This window comes from Strix aluco, chromosome 2 (assembly GCF_031877795.1).
Source record: "Strix aluco isolate bStrAlu1 chromosome 2, bStrAlu1.hap1, whole genome shotgun sequence".
NCBI classification, from domain to species: domain Eukaryota; kingdom Metazoa; phylum Chordata; class Aves; order Strigiformes; family Strigidae; genus Strix; species Strix aluco.
This window is the reverse complement of record NC_133932.1, coordinates 47,659,740-47,682,085: the sequence shown is the minus strand read 5'-3', so window position 1 is coordinate 47,682,085 and position 22,346 is coordinate 47,659,740.

Below are 22,346 nucleotides of genomic sequence, written 5' to 3'. Positions count from 1 at the left end.
TCACTGCTGACTGGAGCAGGGAACTGCAGCAGGGCTACCAGCTTCAACAACCTTTAACAAGTACAAGGGTAATAGGGATGAGCTAATGTACATCCCACCTCACTCAGTAGAGCATTTTTCTTCTTTTTTTTTTTCTTCTTTTTTTGCAAACTCTGAAAACTACTAAATATTTAGCAACTCTGTAATTCTCCACATTAAGAAAACAAAACCTAGACTTCTGTGTTGTAGTCATAGTGTACTCATTTATTGCACCCAAGGCCAAGTGTAAAGGGAGGCTATACATTTGAGGGTTTGAAGGTTGAGGTTAAGACCCAGATATGTGAAGCAAGGTAAATCCTGTGGATGGATATCTGTCAGTGATTTATTAATAAGATTCTAGTTCCCATGGGGTTAAAATATAATTCTTAAGACAACAAGACAAGACTAAACTTTACGTGCAATTTTTCCATTGTAAACAGAATACAGAAAGAATATATATTATCTGTGTCTCCAATTATACCTTTGACGTGACTGAAAAATGTAGGAATTTTTGACTATACAAGTTCACCTTCCCCTATTTTATTTTCATCTCTTTTTCTTACTGTACTTACATGTGCATTTCACTCCTCTTGTTGTGCAGAAGAAAACAGGACACATTTACTGTCTGATAAAGTTTATCCAGTATTGCATTTTACAAAAATGCTTTTAGGGATAAGTAGATTATTTTGTTGCCCTATTAGTAACACCTAGTATCTAAGATTATTCCCAAACTTGATATTTTCTTCATCTCAGGATGGAAAGGGTTAGAAGCACTGACAGTGTTCCCAATGCTGAAATTTCAACATATGTACTTATTGGTGATCCTTAGATCAAAATTTTCCTTTCTGTGGTCAGTCCTAATGTCACACTGCTCCACAAACACCAGGAGAGTGGGCTACACGGTCTGTTACTCAAAAGAAGAATCCTCTATGTAGGGACGAGAAATAGCTACTGCACACACGATCTAGCCAGTCTCATTCCTAGAGAGGAACCTTCCCCAAAAGAAATTGAGAGAACCTTTCATCAATCATTCAGTTTGATGAAGAATAGTTGATTGTTATGTATAGGTCCAGTGTTTTGCTGAATTAGGGCCTATGAGAGAAATGGTCCATGTTTAAAAAAATGCCCTTGATGGAAATAAGAGACAAGTATTTGTATTGCCTGCATAAGTTATCAGGCATGGTACAGATGGTGAGGGACTTTGCACTGCAGATGGGAATGATTCAGAAGATGATAGAAGTGCTAAATCCAAACCCTTGCTCCATTACTATCTAGGGATAGACATTGTTAAAGGAAAGTTTACATATAAAGTTTACTTTCAGCAAATATGCATACTTGTGGGAGTGAAAGATAGATGACAAGAAAATGCAAGCTTATCCAATGATAATGGGAAATTTTTTTATACTAAAATAATAAGCTGTTTATAGTATGCTGCTAATACAGCTCTTGAGATGCTGTGAAGATGACAATATCAGCAAATAAAACTGCTTTGGGTAACTCTAACCTCAGCAGTTAGTAGTTTAAGGGCATCAGGATGAAACTCTACTCAGCTCATTAATACGTTAAATCTTCACAGTCTGTAGTGCTGGACAAATCTGCAAGTTAAATACACAGGTAAAACACAGACATTTCTATGGCAACAGTTATACCATATATAACAATGCTCTGAATAACTAGCAAATTAATACCATCACTTACCTTCTGTTTATCAGCAGATTGATTACAATGATGGTTTATATGAAGGAAAACAATCACCCATATTTCATGCCAGTAATGTCTTCTAAGAAGGCATGCTATCGAAAATCGTAATACAACTATAGTTTTTGTCTTTTCTTTTCTTTGACTAAGATCATAATAGAATTCTTATACAGAGAAGGAGATTGTTCTTTCTTAGGTCTTTTCTTGGCCAAGACATACAGCTGCCCTGAGAGAACTACAAACTTGTATTTACAAAACCTTTTTCTTAAATTCATTTCCTTCTCTTAACTTTTTTCCTAGCTCTCTTGTAATATTACTGAATTTTAGAAAGTTGAAAAGACCATTCTGAATGGTTAAGGTGAAAAATAGAGCAAATATCTTGTTCAGGTAATGTAGAAATTTCAGTTTGCTTCAGGGCCCTCCAAAAAGTCAAGCGGTAAGTATGGCAAATTTTTCACAGTAATAGACTCTGCATGGGTACAATCACAGTAGATTTTTCACTATTTTGCTTGAAATCGGAAGCGTGAAATTTCTTAAAATTTCTGTTTCATGTAAGTTTTAAAATTCTTCAGTTTTTATTTGTTAATTTACTATGTGCATATGAGTCTACATTTGGAAAAGGCAGTATTTTTGATTTTCTAGAAATAGGCCTGCAGCTTTCTTTCTAAATTATATTAATGCCTAGAATGGGGTTTTGACAAGTTTCTCATGAAGAAAAAGGGTCAACACCATGAAGTGCCTCTCAGGAAATTTCTGTGTTATTATTGATAAAACAGTTTATGTAGTAGAATATATGAGCAAAACTATCAGTTTTTACAGTAGAATGTCTCCTAGAGTTTTTTGACAAGTAGTCTTTTCTCTGACCATTTGGTTAGAACTTCTGGTGCACAGATGTCCTTTTCTTTCTGGGAACAAGGAGACATCTCTAAAGTTTATTAGCTCTGGCTCATATAATTCATCTCATTTTGAATTACTGACAACTGAAATCTAGGTATATAAGCAGACAGATATTAAGATAACAAGTAACATTCAAGTATAGCATTCCAGGGACTGACATAAAATGTTTTCTTCTGAGGAGCAAATTGTATTCTATTTATGGAGATACTTAGAAATCTCTTAAGACAGGAGTTTACATAATCAAAGTGGCTACTTATGCAGGCCTAAGTGTATTTACCACTTACTCATATCTAAAGTGCTTTGAAACGTTAAGTAAAGAGCACAGAAAATAGTCTCATGAAATAAAGACACTATTTTCATATAATAGAACTGTAAAAAAAAGAGTGTGTAAGAAAGTATGGTCAGTTGACAGTCTGAAAGCTAACAAAGCTTTTAAAAACCTCTGTTTGGGTATCCTGCCCACACAAACCCTGTGCAAAGGTCTACATAGTCAATATACAAAAAGAAATTCAAGATTCACGTAGTTCCAGAGAGTGTTCAAATACCCTTTAGTTTAGCTTTCTTGGCACTTATTGATGGGTATAGCAGGAAGCTGGAGAAGATTGTGTTAGATTCTTATTCTGTTCTTGTAATGCCATGGACACTGTAAACAGTGACTGCATAATGTAAAATTCAGAAAGGCTATTTTCATGACCACAGTTCTTGATCTCGGGTGCCTAAAATGTTTGTGTATCTACCTGTAAACATCTTATGAGAAGACATTGCATAGTAGAATAAATCAGCTTGCACAGATCTACACCAGGCAGGTCTACAGGGTTGCTGCCTGTACTAAAGCTAGCTAATTAAAGCCAGTTTAGATATGTCTCTAGTAGGTTATTTCTGAGACTACACAATGAAGCCATTCCCTACAGCTTTCACTGACTCTGGCTCTAAACCTTTATGTCTCCATGAATAGAATGGGGTTACATCACTTCTCTAACCAGGAGGGATTAGAAGATGTTGAATGTTAGCTAGCTGATTTTGCAGACATCTTACATTTCAGATTATAAGGTGTCAAAAATCTTGGATGGACAAAATAATATAAATGCATGAGTAGAAAAAAACATAAATAGAATAAACCAACCAATTAGTGAAGCAACTTGTCATTATAGACTTAAGTCCTAGGTAGTTCAATCAAATTTGTTCCAAATAAATTAGGTAAATGATCAAAATAAACAAGTAGCAGAACTTGAAGTTATAAAAAGTATGGCTTGAGCTGTTGTTGGATTCCACTACTCAGTGCAGATTCTAGCTAAGAGCTGTATTTATATTTTCCAGTTAATATTTGCCTCCACATAGTCTTCATTATTATGTTGCATTATTGTTGTGTTAGCTATTTTAGGCATTACTGCACCAATTTAATTTTCTCTAACTAGCAGATAATCTGTCCCAGGAAATTCTCTTTTCCTTTCAGTGATATACTTCAGTATGATGTAGTAGAGATTTTTGGAATAAGACAAAGAAAGGATTTAGTAAATATGACAAGAATCTGCAAATATATGATCATTTTATCTATGTACACACTCAATGTATTTCATATATTGCCTTCTCAGTCAAGACATCCAGATATCACAGAATCACAGAATTATCAAGGTTGGAAAAGACCTTGAAGATCATCTAGTCCAACCATTAACCTAACACTGACCATTCCCAACTACACCATATCCCTAAGGGCTATGTCAACCCTACTCTTAAACACCTCCAGGGATGGGGACTCCACCACTGCCCTGGGCAGCCCATTCCAGTGCCTAACAACCTGTTCTGTAAAGAAATACTTCTTAATATCCAGTCTAAACCTTCCCTGGCACAACTTGAGGCCATTCCCTCTTGTCTTATCTCTTGTTACTTTGTTAAAGAGACTCATCCTCAGCTCTCTGCAACCTCCTTTCAGGTAGTTGTAGAGGGCGATGAGGTCTCCCCTCAGCCTCCTCTTCTCCAGACTAAACAAGCCCAGTTCTCTCAGCCGCTCCTCATATCTCAACCATCAATTTTGCTCTTTCATTTTCTGTGACATACTGAAAATCCAATGCACTCCTCTGTCTCCAATAACAGCAATTCAGATCCAGGTATTACATCCAGATTTATAGCCTGGTGAAATCAGGTGAATGTAGCAGCCAAAATAACGAATCAGAGTGTTCTTCTTTCTTTCTGCAGGGCAGGGGCTGTTTATTTTTCCAATAGTACATACTTATGCTCTCGTTAAAGCTCTTACTTCATAATTAGCAAATCAGCAATTAGACAGCTATCAACCTTTTCTCCTATCAACATAAGACCACTCTAACACGTGCTGTGCAGACCAATCAACTTCTTGTTCACATGCTGTTCATGCAGCGGTAAATTCTCACAGTTCAGTGTTGCAGCTGTCCGTTGTTTTTCCCTTCCACCTTAGCACAACTGGGCAGTTTCTTATCTTTCTTCCAAGGCCTGTTTTTCATTAAAGCCTAGCTGCTTCTCAGGGGCTGCACAGAGCTGACAGGCCGACGTCAACTTGCCTCTCTCCCACGGCTGCACAGGTGTCCCGATCCAATATTGGGGAGGGTTCTTAAACGATCCCAAGAGCGAGATTAAGACACAAACGAGGTCAGATGCCATACAACCTTGTGAACTTTATTTTCCGTAACAACTGATAATAGCGATAGGACAGAGAGAAAAAGAAAGGAAAAGTCAGAATCCCTAAGCAAGCAAACGGCAGAGATGTAGCAAGATTAATTACAACCACCACGAATCCAGTGATGTACCGTTCTCTCGGTCTCGGTACAGGTGATGGTGCTCCAAGCTCCAAGCTCCGCCAAAGTCCCAGATCCGAGGAAGGCGGACAATCAAGAATTGTCAAAATCAAGAGGGAGAACAAGAGTCCTGAAAGAGGAGTATGCAGTCCTTTTATTGCCCCAGTCCCCACGATTTCTCCGAAAAGTCCACCCATTTCTACAGAGCTCATTGTCACACGTGCTGTCCCGTGTTCCTCCATGCACGCACGCCCAGGTGTTCGCAGTGGTCATGCCAGCGGGGGGTCGACCTGCAGTGCCTTCAGCCTCTGTACATCTTCCTCACCCTAATTTCCTCTCCACCCAGCTCATGTGCAGGTGCAGCTTGGTAGGCACTGCCAAGGATGTTGTTTCAGCTTCAGGCAGATACCATGGTTTTGTCGGGGAAAATTTGTCTCCTTCAGAGCGTACTCCTCCACAGCGACAGAATGCTGAGGCCAGGAAGTGGTAGTGGTGCAGCAGCAATGTTGAGACCAACACAGTCCGACACAGTCCCTTACAGCAGGGCTGACAGGCCAATGTCGACTTGCCTCTCTCCCACAGTTGAAAGCATTCTCCTGAAGATCAGAGACATGGTTTTAAAATCCCTTAGGGGCAGAGAAGTCCTAGAACCCATATTCTGTTTCTAGGATAACTATTCAGGTGTTAAACAGTATCACAAGACTGAGTTATTATGAATGAGCTCTACATGGTGGGTTTTTTTCTAAAAGAACTTTCTAGGCATATTACACCAGTGAAAGCACCATCACCATTTATAACATGGACATTGGTTTCTGTGCTAACCCTAAAAAGCTCAGACCACACAGTCTTCTGCATACTACCTGCTTCCTTCCACACGTCAAGCTCAGAATTTACACACTTCATGGCTCTGGATGTCACTCTAGGTCCAGACAATTTACACCTTTTATAATGAAGAGAACCACAGGATCCTGTGGACTGGAGGGGACTTATGAAGGCTATCTTGTCCAGTCTCCTGCTCAGAGCATGCCCAGTTAGAAAAGGTTGCTCAGAGCTTTATCCAGTTGAGTTTTGAGTACCTCCAAGAGATCCCAGAACCCTTCTCAGCACATGTTCTGAGATTTTCTTAACCTATGATTTACCTTGTTACTGCTGTTACCTTGCACAAAGAAGACTCATTTCTTTTCTATTTCCTTCCATTAGGTAGCTGAAGACAACCATAAGACCTCCTCTAAGCCCTCTCTTCCTGAGACTGAGAAAACCAAGGTCTCTCAGCCTCTCCTCATACATCATGTGCTCAAGGACCAAATGATCCTGGTGGCCTGCACTGGGCTTACTCCAATACATGAAAATCTTTCTTCTACTGAGGCACCCAAAATGTCTAACAGATTCTAGATAAAGGGAAAGAATCATCTGCCTAGAACTGCTGACTACAATTCACCTAGTACAGCTCAGGATGTGGTTGGCCCTCTTTGGTGCAGGGTCACACTGTTAGCTCATGATCAGCTTTGATGTTTACCTGGGTTTTTTTGGCAAAGCTGTTTCTTAGACAGTCTGCCTTTGCTTATGCTGCTGAATGGGATTATTTTGTCCCAGGTATTGAGCTTTGCATTTATTTTTGTTAATCTTCAAATCTTCACAAGTTTTCTGTCTACTCTTTTTTTTCCCTTCTTGTTGAGGTAACTTTAAATAGCAATGAACCACTTCCCCCATTTTGATATCAGCTGTGAGCTGGCTGAGGATGCACACCATTCTACCATCCAGGTTGTTAATAAACAGTATTAGTTGCAGTGCTGATCCATGAGGTGGCTGCCAGTTGGAGGTTGGACTGCTGATGACAATAAGTTAAACCTGACAGTTTAGTCAGTTTTGTATATCTGTATTTCACTGAACTGGTTATGTGAATACAAGTGAAGGTCATGTTGAAGGCCTAGCTAAAGTAAAGGCCTTTTTGGTTCTGAGTTTTCAAGAGCAGCAGGCAGGGTCTCTGGAGCAACAGCACGTTGGGACAGTGATGACCCTGACAGTTGTTTACTGGAGTTGACTTTCATAAAATTATGTGTATATGTACTGACCAGCTTCAGTGTAGAAAATAAATAGAAAATGCATATAACAATACTTACAATGATAAAAATAAATATTTTCAATATCACTAAGTGCACAAGAACATCCTGTTCACAGATAATCCAAATTACTAAGGAAGAATATATTTGTGTACACAAAGAAAAACAGAAGCCTTATCATGCCACTTTTCTCCCATCAATGATTCAAAGCTAGAACATGATAGGTTGATTATCTGCCATTAGAAAATACATAATTCAAAAACATTCTCGAAGAGTTAGATACAACAACTTTATGACTGTTCTGTATCACTATAGTCATGAAAAACAAAGGGAATAGCCCCATGTTGTGATATTCATTACACTATATTTTCCTTAGTATATATATTTTTCCATAAAAAATGCTTAAGACAAAGTTGGTAGCCCACATCTTTTCTCTTTGATCACACTACATTTTGTGTCTGTTACATGAAAAATTCGGTGGTAAATGTACTAAATCTCTTCATATTCCAATTAGGTAAGTGGTCTGTTTTGTAAGTGGAAATGAGCGTTCATGCTCACTTACTACAAAGCAATATGCCAGTAGAAAATAAAAGAGGAAATGGAACACAAAAGAAATAAATAATATAGAGAAAAGTCATAGGGTTTATGTTGATGATAATGCTAGTCCAGTTTAACACTAGCTTTATGACTGACAAATTAATAAAAGCAAACATATTAAATATTATTTAATTTCTCCACATGTATAACTAAGATTGTCAATGAAACTTTCCATTTTCATTTCTGAACAAATTGGAGCCCCTCTTTGGACTGCTGCAAACACTTTGTTTTCATTTATGTAGTCTGGGTACATGGAAATAAGTCAGTCAATCTCAGTTAGGAATTTGACTAACATAACTTTAGTTCATTTTGTTGTCAAAAAAAAAAAAAAGACAAAAGGTTTGGACCTGAACCCAGAATAAATATGAGACAAAATCTGTAAATGGGTTGTTTCAAACAAACTGAATTTTCAGTGGTTACATTAACAGTTAGAGAATCTACATAAATAACATTTACATCTTAGCTTTGCATTGTTTCTCATGGAAAACCAAATTAATACTCTACAATAAAAAACCTAGTAAGAATCTTGACATGAATCACACAAATATACTGGCTCAAGACAAGAAAGATCACCAAGGCACCAAAAGGGTTGGTAAAACTTGACATTTTATCCAAAATTGTGGGTGTGACAGCCTAAGAAAGATGAACTGTTAGAAACAGTAAAAGGACCTCCACAACATCATGTCAAAACAAATGAAGTCAGAAGAACCCACAACCATCAGATTATAGTCAGACTGAAATTCCATTACGGTATACGGCTGCTAAGACTGCACAACATAATCTGTATGTAGAAGACAATTTAAAAGTTTGCATGAAATCAAGCTTAGAAAGAAATATGGGATCTTTGACTCTGAAAATCTTTAAGGCATTTCTTTTTAATACAGAGAGTAATAAATGTGCTAGGAAACTCAGCAGTTGAAACATTTGAATGCATTTGTTTATGTTCCAGACTGTCACTGAGAAAATAGACTTTAAAAAACTTGCCTAGCATCTATGTGTGTGCAATTCAAACAGCATCAGAAATTCTTCAGAAGACTTTTTCAGATTATTACATGTGGGATTCAAAATGGAGACAAGTTAGACACCTTGTAAAAGACAGCTAATGCAAAGAATTAGACAAAAACTAATGGGAAAAAATTTTACAGCCTTCCAAGTGAACACAGAATAAGACTAGAGTTCTGAAATGCCATTTTCTTAATGGACTGGAAACCATTTCCATTGATTCTACAATAGACTGAGAACATCTAAAAGTTTTTAGTGTTTTGATGACTGTCAAAGAGTTTTATAGAAAACTGTTTTATCACAGTGATCAATGGATAGGTCCCTCACATTCACCATTGCAAATAGCCCCAACTGGCAAACTCAGAACAGAGTTTATAAAAACAACAGGTTCAACTGAACTAAGGAAAAACAGAGTCTTTTTGTGGTTGGTACACTAGTCTAAGAGTTGTAAGAATTTCTGATTTGTTAAGTTTTCTTCTGTGGCCTTACCAAATTCACAGAATCACAGAATCAACTAGGTTGGAAAGGATCTTGAAGATCATCTAGTCCAACCATTAACCTAACACTGCCAGTTCCCATCTACACCATATCTCTCAGCGCTATGTCGACCCTACCCTTAAACACCTCCAGGGATGGGGACTCTACCACCTCCCTGGGCAATCCATTCCACTGCCTAATAACCCATTCTGTAAAGAAATACTTCCTGACATCTAGTCTAAACCTTCCTGGCGCAACTTGAGGCCGTTCCATCTTGTCCTATCGCTTTTTACTTGGTAAGAGGCTCATCCCCAGCTCACTGCAACCTCCTTTCAGGTAGCTGTAGAGGGCGATGAGGTCTCCCCTCAGCCTCCTCTTCTCCAGACTAAACAACCTCAGTTCCCTCAGCCGCTCCTCGTACAACATGTGCTCCAGACCCTTCACCAGCTTCGTTGCCCTTCTCTGGACACGCTCGAGTAATTCAATATCCTTTTTGTAGTGAGGGGCCCAAAACTGAACACAGTAATCGAGGTGCGGTCTCACCAGTGCTGAGTACAGGGGTAAGATCACTTCCCTGTCCCTGCTGGCCACGCTATTTCTGATACAGGCCAGGATGCCATTGGCCTTCTTGGCCACCTGGGCATACTGCTGGCTCATGTTCAGCCGGCTGTCAATCAACACCCCCAGGTCCCTCTCTGACTGGCAGCTCTCCAGCCACTCCTCCCCAAGCCTGTAGCGCTGCTGGGGGTTGTTGTGACCCAAGTGCAGCACCCGGCATTTGGCCTTATTGAAATTCATGCAGTTGGCCTTAGCCCATCGCTCCAGCCTGTCCAGGTCTCTCTGCAGAGCCTCTTTACCCTCGAGCAGGTCAACACTCCCACCCAACTTGGTGTCATCTGCAAACTTACTGAGGGTGCACTCCATCCCCTCGTCTAGATAATCAATAAAGATGTTAAAGAGGAGTGGCCCCAAAACCGAGCCCTGGGGGACACCACTCATGACTGGCCTCCAACCAGTTTTAACTCCATTCACCACAACTCTTTGGACCCGGCCATCCAGCCAGTTTTTTACCCAGCAAAACGTGTGCCCATCCAAGCCTCGAGCAGCCAGTTTTGCCAGGAGAATGCTGTGGGAAACGGTGTCAAAGGCCTTACTAAAGTCAAGGTAGACCACATCCACAGCCTTTCCCTCATCCAATAAGCGGGTTGCCCTGTTCTAGAAGGAGATCAGGTTTGTCAAGCAGGACCTGCCTTTCATAAACCTGTGCTGACTGGGCCTGATCATCTGGTTGTCTCACATGTGTTGTGTGGTGGTACTCAGCATGATCTGCTCCATCAGCTTCCCAGGCACCCAAGTCAAGCTGACAGGCCTGTAATTTCTCAGATCATCCTTCCAGCCCTTCTTATATACGGGCATCACATTGGCCAATTTCCAATCTGTCGGGACCTCCCTGGTCAGCCAGGATTGCTCATAAATGATGGAAAGCAGCTTGATGAGGACCCCAGCCAGCTCCTTCAGCACCCTTGGGTGTATCCCGTTCGGTCCCATAGACTTGTGTGTGTCTATGTGATGCAGTAGGTCACTGACTATGTCCTTCTGGATTGTGGGGAGTCATTCTCCCAGTCTCTGTCTTCTGTTGAGGAGGCTGGATTCCCTCATTACAACTAGTCTTGTTATTAAAGACTGAGGCAAAGAAGGAATTAATCACCTCAGCCTTTTCCTTATCACTCGTTGCCATATTTCCTCCTGTTTCTAACGGGGGATGGAGGCTCTCCCTGGTCTTTCTTTTGCTGTTGAAATACTTATAGAAATATTTCTTGTTATCCTTGATTACGGAAGCCAGATCAATTTCTGGTTGGGCTTTAGACCTCCTGATTTCCTCCCTACATAGGCTCACAGCCTCTTTGTAATCATTGTGAGTTGCTAGCCCCTTATTCTAAAAGCCGTAAACTCTCCTTTTCTCCCTGAGTTGCAGCCAAAGCTCCCTGTTTAGCCACGGTGGTCTTCTCTGGCACCTGCTTCTGAGCCATTAAGACTTCCTTCTTAAAGATTGTCCAGCCTTCCTGGACCCCTATACCCTTCAGGACCATCTCCCAAGGGATTCTGTCAAGCAGTTGCCTAAACAAGGCAAAGTCAGCCCTTTGGAAGTCCAGGATATCAGTTCTGCTGCCCCCTCTCCTGGCCTCTCTAAGAATAGAGAACTCTATTATTTCATGATTGCTGTGCCCTAGTCGGCCTCCAACTGCCACATCATCCACCAGTCCTTCTCTGTTCACAAAGAGGAGATCCAGCAGCGCACCTTCTCTGGTCCATTCACTCACCAGCTGTGTCAGGAAGTTATCTCCCACACATTCCAGGAATCTCCGGGACTGGTCCCGCTCTGCTGTGTTGTATTTCCAGCAGATGTCTGGGAAGTTAAAGTCTCCCACAAGAACAAGGGCAAGCGATCGTGAGATTTCTCCTAAATGCCTATAGAATATTTCATCCACCTCTCTGTCCTGGTTGGGTGGCCTATAGTAGACTCCTACTGCAACACCTTCCCTTTTGGCCTTCCTCCTGAGTCTAATGCAAAAACACTCCAGATCACTTCAGATAAAGTTCATGTAAATTCAGTGTAAAAATATTGTACTTGTGTTACCCAGTCAGTAGTCAGTATGGACAATAGCATTAAATAGTGGTAAATTAACATTTGTCTAGAAAAATAAATGTGGTACATATGCTGAAAGCTCTCACCTCTGAAGGCAATTATAAGAAAATTCAGATATGGCACAGAAAAATGGTTTATTGTTAGCAGACTTTATGCCAACATGTTACCATAAATAACATCAAAAGTTAACAGCATTTCCAAAGAAACACTATAGAGAAGCAAAAAGCAAGACTCATTTGCTTCTGTTTCAGGTCCTTGAATTCCACAACTTTATTTTACCTTAAAAAAAGAATCTGTTGCTTGTATGTACATATTTATAATAGGAAGTTCTTAGCTTACCTATTAATCAGTGTCAATTGCTTCTGAGAGAACCTATCAATGCCTATCATGAATCATCATGATCAGAAATTATTCTAATAGCCCTCAGCTATTAAACAATATTTAAAGTTATATATATGCATCACATATATATGCACTTATATATAGATATGCATGGAACGTCAAGCAGATCAATGATAACTAATTTGTACAGTCTAGGAAATTATATCTATCTACCTCAGGCAATCAAAGATTTCTTTAATAATTGCACTGGAACCTGTTTTTTAAGCAATTAGAAGTCAGTTGCCAGCAAACATATTCGGTTAAAAGAAATGACATTTTAAAATTACATGGTTGAAAATTAAATGGAAATTAAGACTTTCGTTGTCTAATAGGCAATCAGAAACATAGGAAGATAAGAATTCCCAAGACTATTCAAATAAGTTTGGTTCTGTATTTCCCAAGTCTTTTAGAGTACTGTTGAAGTGATATCATGGGACTGATCTTGTATGTACTCATTAGCAGAACTCCCAGTGTCTTCAATGGGAATTTTACATACCCTGTACCTAGGAAGATGAGTCTATGGGACATAATGTTTTCTTGTCAGTTCTTAGATGTATGCAAACCGGAACTGACACAAAAACTTTTAAATTTTGATGTTGTTTGCTGCTAGGGACTATCACTCCTAGTAACCTATGCTGGAAATCTATTTGTGCTGCAATATGTTTTGAGACTCCTGCACTGATAATTGAACTTAAATATTATTTACTGATATTAAACTTGACAGACAATAGTATAAGACTCAGATATTCTGTTAAATGCATAGTCCCATAGGATGCTTTGAATATTTTCTTTAATATTTAATGTGCTGTTAGTATCAATGCTGCAGACAGAAAATGAATAAAAAATCCTAATGAAAATTGTGTGGTTTTAGATAATTCTCCAGTGTATTTATTATCTTATAAAAGTGGTGTTCTGCAGCATTTTGATGAATTGAGGAATCATCAGTAAAGTACAGTTCTTCTCATGTCTTGGTTTCCAAACCATTCCATGTTGTTAGTGCCTGAAGTTAGCATAAAATGACTTTTTAATGTCCATAAGAATTGAACAGTAATCTTGATCCTGTTACTGAAAGAATGTGTCCTCTGAAAGGTGGGGAGATACTAGGAATTTAAGAGTTAGTCTGAGCTCTAAATGAACTGTAGTGCTCTGAGGACAAATCTGACTGATAAAAAATAGTCAGATGCCAAAGCAATTTGTTTTTCCCAGACTTTAGTTCAGCTAGATAGCAAATGTGGTGCTGTAGGATTTTATTATGAATAGATTCAATTCTGATAATGGACAGACTGGTGTTTATTAAGCTTTCATATTTCTGTAACCTCCAGTTAGGGATTAGAATGTGTATGGAGAAAAGGCAAATAACTATACATGTTGTAGAGACAATGAAAGTTATTTCCTGCTTTTAGAGGAACTGAAGTTTTTACATTGTGCTTAACACTTAGGCACTTGCCTAGCTGTGAAGTCAACAGAATCAGTCACACACTTAGAAGTTAAGCTTGTAAGAAAACATTTCCATGGGTTGTAGTGAAGAAAATAAGTAACATGCAAAGATTAAAAGGACAAAAAATTCAAAGGGTTTTAGAGATAAATGTATTTTCATTTTTATGATAATGACTAAGTAAGAATTCATTAGTCCTTGCTACTGGTACTGCCCTGAGAGCTGTTATTAATAATGGACTCAACTTAGAAGAATGGTTGACAGCATTTGATTATAGCTGTGTATGACACTTTGAAAGAAAGTCTTCAGACTATTATAAACATGTTTCATTTTTAAACTCAAACTATCTAACTGCATTTTGGGGGAACAGGGTAGGAAGTTAAAGAAAGAAATGCAGGAGGAAGAATTTGCAGGGATATGAGTACAACTAGAAGATAAATAAGTAAAGAAGTATACAGAATGAAATTCTAGATCAGATTAAGCTGTTAGAAATTATGTCAGCAATGTCAGAGCAACCACAAAGTTTCTTCTAATGAAGCTTAATGAAGTTTAGTTTTGTTGACATTTATAGGATGTATTACTTCACAAGCAGATGTTACAGTTCAGGGGAAGCAAGAAATTTTTTCACAAATAAGATGGTAAATAACACTGATAAATGTAGCCTAGTTCCTAATATATACCCATAGTTTCTCTGGTCAGTCATAAATTGTCAGAAAGTAAATTTTACTTCATCTACTATACTAGCAGAATGACTAGTGTCCATTACTGACATCCCATCTCAGATGATTCAGAATACTTTTTACTATGAGTTTTAATAAATAACATCCTGACTATCTTTTAAAATTTCAGCTGTGATTTATACAAATTGTCACCAAAACCTTAATTTGCCTAATAAATAAATTTCTGACTATATTCTGCTTTCTGATAATATATATAAGACTCTAGATATATTCTGTAAATATTGTGTGCCTTGCACCTTAGAAAAAAAAGTTTATATTTCTAATGATTTAGGGTATAAATATTGGCTTATAAAGAGTTAATTCCAAAACACCTTCCTTGCTGGAAAAATATGACCCTTTTTCGAAATGCCAGTATGGCTTTCCCCAAACATGTAAATTGATACAACTCTTCTGAAAGTGACTGATAAACCTGATCTAAGGGAAAAAATTACAGGTAGTCATTGAGAAGATTAGAAAAAGAAAAAAGAAAAAAACAAAAATCAAAACCAGAACTATGAATCATCTGCAGCATGTTGTTCACCTGTTGTCTTTATTTTAATTGTTAACCCTCAGGAAACAATCATGTCTCAATAGGTGCTAAAATTTGATCTAGTAGACTAGCATTAACTCTTGGAGTACTGATGGAAGAGATTTATGACATGATACATTTAAATACCAAATAAAATTAAAAATTCTGTTTTAGCATGGAAGGAAATAGATCAATTTTCTGTTGTGATTAGGTGGTTTCAGAATGATGGCTAGCTTCAAATCTGCTAGTGGAGTCAAAGAAAAATCTAACAACTGTATATGAATTCTTAGTGCAATTTGGAGAGTTAGGTGATAGTCACTGCTATTCTCATGTAGCAAAGTTATAAAAGCCGATGAAATGCATTTTTTTCAAAGTGTGCATTTTTGAGGACTTTTAGCACATACTTTAATATTTGGAAAATGGAATGTTCTGTTTAGCTTAGTGAAGAGCAGAATGGGATAACAGGGCACGAGAAAGATTGTTCTGAGATGATCATTGTGCAAATATCCCAGCATCAGATTTCATGGTTCTTCATTTGTTTTACATATGATAACCAGAAGAATTAAAGAAAAAAATAACTAAGACACCACAAAACTGCTGCTAAGAGATGCATTATAGAATTGCTAATATAACATCAAATCCAAAGAGAAAGCAGAGAGAAATATTCTCAGAAATATATGTAATACAGTATTAAATGTATTTACTGTGTCAACACAATACTTGCTCAAAGACTCCATCTCCAAGTTGTCACTTCAGAACAATTAAGTTTTGTCAAAAATACTGCAGCAGAAATAATGAGCTAAATCAAATCTTTAAAAATAACCCTTTAATTAGGAAAAGCACAACAGCAAGTGCTGAATAGTCATATTCATAATGTTCACACTTTGTTTCTCTACAGCTACCTTATGTGTTTGAAAGATATTTATAGCCGTGACAATTAAAACCATTATACAGTATGTTTTCTCAGTCTTGATATTCAAATCAAATGAAGATAGGCAAACCAGTATACATTACTCCATACACACATGAAATTAATTTATAGGTTTTTCTTATTCAGAAATAGATTTAAATATGTGACTAACTTTGCACAAATAGAGCTTATGGTTGAGAAAAGACTATGAAACCTACTCTCTGATTTTTTTCCCTTTAGTAAAAGTGGTGTTTTATGGTTTTATTTCTCTCTTGCTTGTCTAGATAAGCTTAATATCTGGAAATACTTGATCATTATACATTTTTCCCTGTTATTCAAATTTAAGTGGTTTTAAACTTTATCCATGCTTGCACAGAGGTACATTTTTGCACTGTACAACTGTTATAATATTTCATCACTAGGTGCTGTGTCTTTATGTCCTCTCATCACAACCCCAGTGTCAGTGTGAGGGGATACCTCTCTTCATATTCTGCTGACTGGGATATATATATGCTCTGGTAGCTTTTGGCATGAAAGATTAATCTTTTTTTTCAGGGAAATGACACAAAAGCAGCTGTCTTAGTAGCAAGATGTTTTCAACGTATGGGTTAAATCAGATTATCTTTTTTTAAAGTGTGGGTAACATTCTTGGATTTACCATACATCCAACCTACCAGTGCTCTCTTAGCTTCAGTAAAGAATGACAAGTGATCGCACCATTACCTTTCTAAAAAGAAAATCACTCTTTGCTTCTCTCTGAACAGGGTACTGTCTTGCATGATGAGAAGGGAAACATTAAGTGAAGAAATTGGTCCTACTTTGAGGGTGTAGAGAGGGTCTGAATTCATTATTGGTAATATACCCTCATACAGACAGGGCACACTGTCAGCATCTTTCCTGGTAACCTTCAGGCTCTACTCAATCCAGGGTAGACATGGAAATGTATTTTCATCTTCTTGTCTTCAAATACAGTCACAACCATACACATTTCTATGCTATAGGCAGGCAGCCTTATGAGTCAGATTGACATAATTATGCTCTGCAACTTCCTTACAGTCATGAGCTCATCAGCCCAGCTGCTTCCCGGTACCATGTTCACCTCTTAGAGTCAGAATGAGAAATTTAGTATAAATTATTCAAGCTCTTTTTTTTTTTTTTTTTTAATTTAGTATGAAGTACTGATTGATTACTGACAGATCTCAGATCCCCATCATACCTGTATACTGACTACATCTCCATACCAAGCTGAAGTAAGGTTTGCATTTCTAAGTAGCCATTTCTTTATATGAATTATTGACACCCTATCTTACATTTAATCGTGCTTCAGGACATTGTTTTTACCTCTTACTGCTTTCTCTATTGTTCTCTTTTTTTTTTTTAACTGATACTCTATCTAGTTCTTCCTTTTTTCCTCCCTTCATTTAGTTTTTTGCTACATTTCCATTTTATTTGTTTTCTACTCTGAAGAACTTTATAAAACCTGTATCTGTGCATTTTCTCCTTTCCTATTATTGTTTCTTGTTTCCACAGACAAACATTGACATTACATCAGTGGCTGTGCAGAAGTATGCTAATCTAGATGCTAACCTAAAATTGTGGAGTCAGGTGTCTAGATTATTTCCCTAGAAACACAGCATTTATAGGAGGTGCTGGTTAGGAAGTTAGTCTTTACTCTCTCTATTGTCAATAACATGATATAGGAATCTCAAGGCAAGTCATCTTAGTGGTATCATGAAGTATCATGCATTTTCTCATTAACTAGAAATGGTCTGAATTCAATTCATGGTCCTTAAAGAATGAAATAATTCCACTAGAAGTCCAGATGGATTGTGCCTGTTACCTTCTTTGAAACACTGCTGCTGGCTGATGCAGACAAACAGTTATATTCCTGGGACTAGCTTTTGAAAATCAAATATTGCACATTAGACCTTCTTTTCCCATTTTACTGTCCCTACTGCAACATATAAAACATAGCCCTACAGGTAATTTATAAAAATGTCTTATGTTTTGTTAAAAAACCTGGTTTAGACCATTTAGATCACTTCAAATTTTTCATACTTTCTCACTTCTGTTTTTATTTATTCTCTTGTTTCTCCTCCTTTTCTACTTTTCCAGCCAACCTTCTTTTGGTTCTTCATTATCTTACTGTTTCTATCTCTCTTTGTCATTACACGGAACATTGGAAGAATGAGATTTTACCATGTTATATCACTGAAAACACCACAAGGTCTGTTTCTCTCATCTGTCAACACCCAGCTATGTCCTTTTTCCTGAGTGAGCCAGAAATGTCAACCTGGAGAATCCAAAGGGTAAGAAATAAATGACATCTTTAAGTAAAAAGCACTGTCATGTTTAGAAAGAATTTGCCTAGCTCCCGGGATAAATACCTTCATTATTCAAAATATACATTCTGTTCCCATGTAAAATAATTCTTAAGTTACCAAATTTAACATATTGTCATTGATTTTTTCACTAAAAAACCCTTCCTTCCTTCCTTCCTTCCTTCCTTCCTTCCTTCCTTCCTTCCTTCCTTCCTTCCTTCCTTCCTTCCTTCCTTCCTTCCTTCCTTCCTTCCTTCCTTCCTTCCTCTCTTTCCTGTGTTGTCTTTCTCCTTCTTATCTTCCCCTTCTTTTTCTTTCCCTTTCTTCTTTTACCTTCTTCTATCCTTCCCTCCTTTGTTCTAATTAATTTCATTTTTGATGTTTTTACCCTTATGTAAAATTTACAATGTTGTCCTATGAATGGCAGAACTAATATACTCACTTTTTATCTGGCATTTCCTTTAATGCTGTGCTAACCTTCCAGTGGGCTGGTTGTGCATCTGATCTAGTAAGTGCTCCATACTTTTGATGTCTTTCGTTTGTTGTCCTCATGCCCTGTTTGATATCATGGCTTCATGGGGAGACCAGCTCTGCTTGAATCTTTGCATTTTTCTGCTGGTGATATTTTGTTAAATGTTGTTCAGTGATTTTTTGCATTGCTTAGACTTTGATGATATTCTGAGTATTTCTTTTCCTTGATATTACTGCTTTTATCAAAAAAAGTTCAGTTTCTTTTTCACTTCTTTTTTTTTTTTTTTTTTTCCTAAACTCATCACAAGGTTCTGTTTCACTGTACAGCTTTCTTTTTTTTTTCCTACTTATTACTGTTGTCAAACATATTGTCTAAATTGTTGAGGTGTCTGTCTGCTGACCTGTGGCCTTCACACACTCTGCATTAACTTGGACTCTGTGGCCTGCAGTATTTGATAGTAGGTATATTTTTTCTTCTTCATTCACTACCTTTTATTGAGTGACTGTGTGTTCACTCAGCAAGCTGAGAAGTTTTGGACAAACTCTGAGGAGTTTTTTTCTAGAGAATGTGACTCAGGAGCAGAAGAATGAATGAGCAGGTTCTGAATGCTTCTAAACATGTTAAGTCCTGCAGAATATGATGATGTTAGATAAAGAGACAGTAGGAAGTCAAGAAGCACCCAAGTCTGAGAAACTAATGGTGCTAAACATATATGTCTAAGCAACAAGAACAAAATATTTGGTGCAGTTTGGAGGGTCGGGGTGGGAATGGAAGGGGTCTAATTGGCCTTTTGGAAACACTTTCTAAGGAAAAGAGAAAAGGAAATAAAATATATGAATGTAATGTATATAAATCATAGCTTAAAGGCATGTGAATAACAATAGAAGATGCTAAAATGCATGGTGACTTAAAACTCAAATTATTTTTAAGGATTTGTTTCTGGTTGTTGATTTTTATTTAGAATTAATTCACTTTTCCTTTGAAGATATATAATCCATTTTTCAGCTTCATTCTTGATTAATTATTTAAAAGTGTAAGACAAAACATGGTTTACACATACAGCTTTTGATTTGAAGTTGTCCTATGTCAGAAGCATTCGTAAGCACCTCACAGCCTTTATATAAGGACTGTTCTTGTTCTTCAAAAAGGTAGTGATGAGATGAAATATGTTGCAACACTTTTCAAGACACTGATTTACATCTTCAGGGAATTTTTAGGTCTGACTTATATACTATGAACTATGATGAAATCACAATCCACAGCTGAATGTAAAATATTTGACCTTGTTATTCTTTATATGAAAAAGGTATAAAAGTGGCTGTCAGTAGAATGAAAAGACTTCCTTTATCTTCAGTAAGGCTGGGATCAACATTCAGTCTTTATTTCCTGTGGTATACCATCAGCAACTGAAAGAAACAGGAGGGCTGTAAAATCAATCAGATGAGGTGGTTGATATTTTTATATAATACTTAAACATTGGCATAGGACTACAAGTACAGTTGCCTGGTTTGTTTCAGTTTTGTGTAAAAGAGTGAACTATCTTTTCTCCATACTTAAAGAAAAAAGAGATGATCAACTGATATATTGTGAGTTTTGTGAATATCACATTAATGGAAAGAAAGTGAAGTATTTGCTTTGGATATTTTTCTCTAGTTTGTTTTCCCCCACATTCATCAATGAGATGAAAATATTCTTCTCCTTTGAAGAGAAAATGCTGAAAATACAGAAAAAAGAGATGTTTCTGCTTGTTCCAGCACGTCTTCTTCCTTCCTTCCTTCCTTCCTTCCTTCCTTCCTTCCTTCCTTCCTTCCTTCCTTCCTTCCTTCCTTCCTTCCTTCCTTCCTTCCTTCCTTCCTTCAAATTGTAGATATTTATATTGTAGTAATAACACTAAATTTTCATTTAGAATGACAACCAAATGGCAAAATATAAATGATGTTTCTTCTCATAGAATAATTTAAATTAATCTTTTTTTTTTTCCTAACGTACAGTATTCTACCTCTAAAGAAAATAATTTCATGATGGAGAATGTAACTGCATGAACATTCCTACAATCATGTTTCATCGTTTATGTCTCAATTTAATTCTTGTTTCAAATATTCAGGTTCATTCATTTTGTGAGTTAAAGTTGAAACATGCTTTAAAATATATTCCTTTATAGTGATATATGTATTTAAAATTATTTTAAAAGTTTCAGTGATTGAAAAAATGAGTTTTAATACACTTTGAAGAAATAGGGTTTTTTGAAATGAAAATTACTGATTTTTTATTTCCTTCTGCAACTCTTAGTTTACACTTTAAATGTGAAGCTAGACCCAATGTGTAACAGTCCAAAGTACTATCTTTCAACATAACTAAAAATGAATGGAAGTTAGATATCTCAGAATTAGGACCCAAACCATTGACAGAAAGATCACTAAAAATTAGTCAACTCAAATTTGGAGTTCTAAATTCCAAGTCAAAGAGACAGCTCTTGAAAGCACATGACTATGACATTTGTGTCGAACAATTAAACTTATTTTGTGGGTACAGTCACTAGTATAATAATGTCAATATATTTACATATGTATTATACTGTTGAACTGCAGTATTCATTCTGTAGTTTAAGAACATTTGGACTCATACATTACTTACAAAGACAGACACAAAAATTACAGAAAAAAACATGCTAACCAGAGTTTTAAATGTAATACACTGGAGATTGTACCTCTGTTGTAAAATTGATAGTTATTCACATATTTAAAAAAGTCAGAAGGTAGACAGCAAGGGGCGATATTCGTCTTTCCTATATTATCTGTACAAAAAGTCTAATCTAGACATCTGATGTTGTGTCTATAGTTAATTGAGAGAATCTGTTATCTTTATAAGTTAATTCACTCTGATGGTTCAGGCATCTGTCTTAAGGGAAGATGCAAACATTTTCAGAGGTGTATATGGGACCTCTGTTGTCCAAATCCTATCGGACATTCTCTTAGCCTGGACTATGTTGCAGAGAAAGTGCCACCACAGTTTCACATCAGGCTTGCATCACAGCCTCCTACTGCTTTGCCACTTTATGGAGATTATTTATGATAGTGTGCTTAAAAACACTTTAAAATTTCAGAGATCTTAGGTAGATATATATTAAGTTCTTAAAAATTTGATTGGGTGTTGGTATGAACTGCCAAAAGAGAGACAATACAGGGCAGCTGAAGAATTAGAACTTTCAGAGAGAGTGGGGGAGAGAGAGAGACTGTAACTTCTGGGATTTGAGGGTTGTTTCACATGCCCTTATGGACTAAGTAGTTTGGGGGTTTTTTATATAATAAATTACTGGGTTAGCTTGTGTAAGACAATGCTCCCATGAAGAACTGATTGTTATAACACTGTACAGAGATTCAGCTACCTCATGACTGTAGCTGTAGGACAAACCTGAATT